Source organism: Vicia villosa, unplaced genomic scaffold (genome assembly GCF_029867415.1).
Source record: "Vicia villosa cultivar HV-30 ecotype Madison, WI unplaced genomic scaffold, Vvil1.0 ctg.002687F_1_1, whole genome shotgun sequence".
Lineage (NCBI taxonomy): Eukaryota > Viridiplantae > Streptophyta > Magnoliopsida > Fabales > Fabaceae > Vicia > Vicia villosa.
In genome coordinates this window covers 321,530-326,440 of record NW_026706005.1, presented here as the reverse complement: position 1 = coordinate 326,440, position 4,911 = coordinate 321,530, and positions in this window count along the sequence as shown.

Below are 4,911 nucleotides of genomic sequence, written 5' to 3'. Positions count from 1 at the left end.
TGAAACCAATGTCAAAACATGTGACTCAACATCACGAGAAAAGTGAAATGAAGAGAAAGTTTCAAAGATGGAGATGTCATTACTGTGGAAGATTTGGGCACATTAAGCCCTTTTGCTTCAGATTATATGGATACCCAGATCAAGCTCCTTACTACAAACCCAAGCAGATCATGCCCATCCAGAAGCAACAATGGAAACCTAAAAATATGGCTTTAATAGCCCATACATCTCTTAGAGTTTCAGCCAAAGAAGATTGGTATTTTGACAGTGGATGTTCCAGACACATGACTGGAATCAAGAATCTGCTTGTTGATATCAAGAATCATTCTACTAGCTATGTAACCTTTGGTGATGGAGCTAAAGGAGAAATCAAAGGAGTTGGAAAACTAGACTGTTCAGGAGTGCCAAATTTAGAAGGTGTTTTGTTGGTCAAAGGCCTGACTGCTAACCTCATAAGCATCAGTCAACTCTGTGACCAAGGATACCAAGTAAACTTCACTAAAGCTGAGTGTGTGGTTACTAATGAAGAAAAGGAAGTAGTAATGAAGGGAGTCAGATCCAAAGATAACTGCTACTTGTGGGTGTCTCATGAATCCAGCTACTCAACTGTATGTTCTAAAGAAGAAGAAGCAAAGCTGTGGCACCAAAAACTTGGTCACCTTCATCTAAGAGGTATGAAAAGGATTATTTCTCTGGAAGCTGTGAGAGGAATTCCTAAGCTACAAATTGATGAAGGAAGAATATGTGGTGAATGTCAGATAGGAAAACAAACTAGGATGTCACATCCAAAGGTTACACATCTGACCACTTCCAGAGTTCTTGAACTGCTCCATATGGACTTGATGGGACCAATGCAAATAGAAAGTCTTGGAGGAAAGAAATATGCTTATGTGGTTGTGGATGACTACTCCATATACACTTGGGTAAACTTCATCAGAGAAAAGTCAGATGTGTTTGATGTCTTCAAGGACCTATGTCAAAGAGTTCAAAGAGAAAAAGAAAATGGTGTTGTGAGAATTAGGAGTGATCATGGAAAGGAATTTGAGAATCAAAAGTTTGATGATTTCTGCTCCTCTGAAGGAATACATCATGAATTTTCATCCCCTATTACTCCACAGCAAAATGGGGTTGTTGAAAGAAAAAATAGAACTATTCAAGAATCAGCCAGAGCCATGATCCATGCTAAGAATCTTCCTATCTACTTCTGGGCTGAAGCCATGAATACTGCTTGTTATGTCCATAATAGAGTTACCTTAAGAAAAGGAACCTCTACCACCCTATATGAGATCTGGAAGGGAAGAAAACCCACTGTCAAATACTTCCATGTGTTTGGTAGTAAGTGTTACATTCTTGCTGATAGAGATCACAGAAGGAAGATGGATCCCAAGAGTGATGAAGGAATCTTTCTGGGCTACTCTACAAACAGTAGAGCCTATAGAGTGTTCAACTCAAGAACCAGAATAATAATGGAGTCCGTAAATGTTGTGGTTGATGATATCCACAATCAAACAGATGTCACATAAGATGTCGGAACATTCTGGGATATTACAGCTGAAGGATCTACAAGAGAAGATGATTGCAGTCCTACTATCACAGAATCTGAGACTGAACCTCCTAACAAGAGTCCATCTATAAGAGTTCAAAAAAATCATCCTAGTGAACTTATTATAGGAGATCTCAACAGTGGAATTACTACAAGGTCAAGGGAAGTAGTTTCAAACTCTTGTTTTGTGTCAAAAATTGAACCTAAAAATGTCAAGGAAGCATTAACAGACGAGTTCTGGATTAATGCCATGCAGGAAGAACTAGGCCAGTTTGAAAGGAATGAAGTATGGGAGCTGGTACCAAGACCTAAAGGTACTAATGTCATTGGAACAAAATGGGTTTACAAGAACAAGTCAGATGAACTGGGAACTGTTGTCAGAAACAAAGCAAGGCTAGTTGCTCAAGGATACACTCAAGTTGAAGGAATTGACTTTGATGAAACCTTTGCTCTAGTTGCTAGACTTGAGTCAATTAGATTACTGCTAGGAGTTGCTTGTATTCTAAAATTCAAACTATATCAGATGGATGTGAAGAGTGATTTCTTGAATGGATACTTGAGTGAGGAAGTTTATGTGGAGAAACCTAAAGGTTTTGCTGATCCAAACCATCCTGACCATGTGTACAAACTAAGAAAAGCTCTTTATGGCCTAAAACAAGCCCCTAGAGCTTGGTATGAGAGACTAACTGAGTTTCTTACTGGTAATGGGTACAGGAAAGGAGGAATAGATAAAACACTTTTTGTTAAAGATGAAGGAGGAAAGATCCTGATTGCTCAAATCTATGTGGATGATATTGTGTTTGGTGGGATGTCAGACAAGATGACTAGACATTTTGTTGATCAGATGCAATCAGAATTTGAAATGAGCCTAGTTGGAGAATTAACTTATTTTCTTGGGCTGCAAGTTAAACAGATGGAAGACTCAATCTTTCTCTCTCAGAGTAAGTATGCTAAAAACATTGTTAAAAAGTTTGGAATGGAAAATGCTACTCACAAAAGAACACCAGCTCCTACTCACTTAAAGTTGTCCAAAGATAAAAAGGGAACCAGTGTTGATCAAAGTTTATATAGAAGCATGATAGGAAGCCTGCTGTATCTCACAGCCGGTAGACCTGATATTGCTTTTGCTGTTGGGGTGTGTGCTAGGTATCAAGCAGATCCAAAGATCAGTCATATCAATCAAGTCAAGAGGATCCTGAAATATGTGAATGGTACTTGTGAGTATGGAATGCTCTACTCTCATGGGTGTGAACCTATTCTCACTGGATATTGTGATGCAGATTGGGCTGGAAGTGCTGATGACAGAAAAAGTACTTCAGGAGGATGTTTCTTCTTGGGGAATAATCTTATTTCATGGTTCAGCAAGAAACAAAATTGTGTGTCTTTGTCCACTGCAGAGGCAGAATACATTGCAGCAGGAAGTAGTTGCTCTCAGCTTGTTTGGATGAAACAAATGTTAACAGAATACAATGTCACACAAGATGTCATGACATTATATTGTGACAACTTAAGTGCCATTAACATTTCAAAGAATCCCATTCAGCATAGCAGGACCAAGCACATTGATATTAGACACCATTACATTAGAGATCTTGTTGAGGATAAAATAATTGCCTTGGAACATGTTGCTACAAATCTTCAACTGGCTGACATTTTCACAAAAGCTTTGGATGCAAATCAATTTGAAAATCTAAGAAGTAAACTAGGCATTTGTCTTTGTGAAGGATTATAGCAATTAATTGGGTGTGGGGCCAACATTATTTCTCTCTCCAAATATTTGATATCATTACACATTAAAGTGTATTTCCCCCCCCCCCTTTTACAATTTGCCCAAACGGTTTCCATTCCCCAAAAACCTATCCTCCACACTCACGCTATCTCTCTGTGTTTCTGCATTCACAAACCTTTACCCAGCATTCTATTTTCTCTTATCATGTCTCAGAGTTCTCCCTCAAAGAAATCGTCTCCTTCCTCTGAAACAGCATCAGGATCTAGGGCACCCAATGTGGTGAGTGATCAAGATGTTGTGTTGAATGTTGTGCCATTGAACTCTGTTCCTGCTACCGATCCTGTTCGTAACCCACCAAGAAAGATGCATGCAAGAAAATCTACTGGTGGATCTGTTCCAGAAACTTTTTCTGTTCAAGGTAGAGAGGGCTCTGCTTATGTTCACAATGCGATCGCAGATATTGTCACAAGAATCTTGAATGAAGGGCACCAGGTTGATGGAATATCTGTTCCTCTAGCCCAAATTCCTGCCTCTGAGAACAGCAAAGATGATCAAGATGGTCAAGATGATGCTAGCAAAGATCAGGGTGATGTTGAGACATCTGTTGACAACAATGATGAGAAGACTCCTGGTGCCAAAGATGTTGAGACATCTGAAGCTATCAATGTTGAAACATTTGGTACTAAAGATGCTGAGATTCTTGAACCTGAGAAAGCTGAAGAGGTTCCTGTTGCTCCTTCTAAAGAAACCCTTAATGAAGGCCCTACTGTGCATGATGTGGTGAATCTGGATGATCTGGATGATTCTATTGACATTGCTGATGATGAGCTCATCTCTAGCATCTCTCCTAGAGTCAAGACTCGTAAGGGAAAACAGGTTTGTATCAAGATTTTTCCAAACCTCAAGCTACTCCTCAAGTTACTCCTCAAAAGAAGGTCACTATAAAGAAGATCAAAAAGGTCCCTGCTGAACCTTCAACCACTGGGAGCAAGACAGCAGTGAAGAAAAGGGAGGAAAGAAGTGTTTCTGCCCCTGAAGATGATGTCTTAAGTGATGTCCCTGACATCCCATCAAAGAAGAAGATTGCTGTCACAAAATCCTCCACAAAGGTTCGTGATGTTCCTTTGGACAACATTTACTTGCACTATGCTTCAAATGCTATCCAGTGGAAGTTTGTTTATCAAAGAAGGCTGGCTCTAGAAAGAGAATTAGCTAATGATGCTCTGGAATGTCAAGAGGTCATGAAGCTCATCAAGTCTGCAGGTTTGATTAAAACTGTTACTCATTTTTCAAAGTGTTATGAAATGCTTGTGAAGGAATTTATTGTGAATTTGTCTCAAGATTGTGGTGATGGAAGAACTGATGATTTTCATAAGGTGTATGTTAGAAGAAAGTGTATAGATTTTTCCCCTGCTGTTATCAACCTATATCTAGGTAGAGATGCTGAGGCTCAACCTGAGCTTGAAGTGACTGATAATGAGGTGTGCAAGGTAATCACTGGTGGTAAGGTTAAGAAGTGGCCCATAAAGAGCAAACTGTCTGCTAGTTCTCTTAATGTCAGGTATGCATTGCTGCACAAAATTGGTGCTGCTAACTGGGTGCCTACCAATCACACTTCTACCATTGCTGTTGGCCTAGG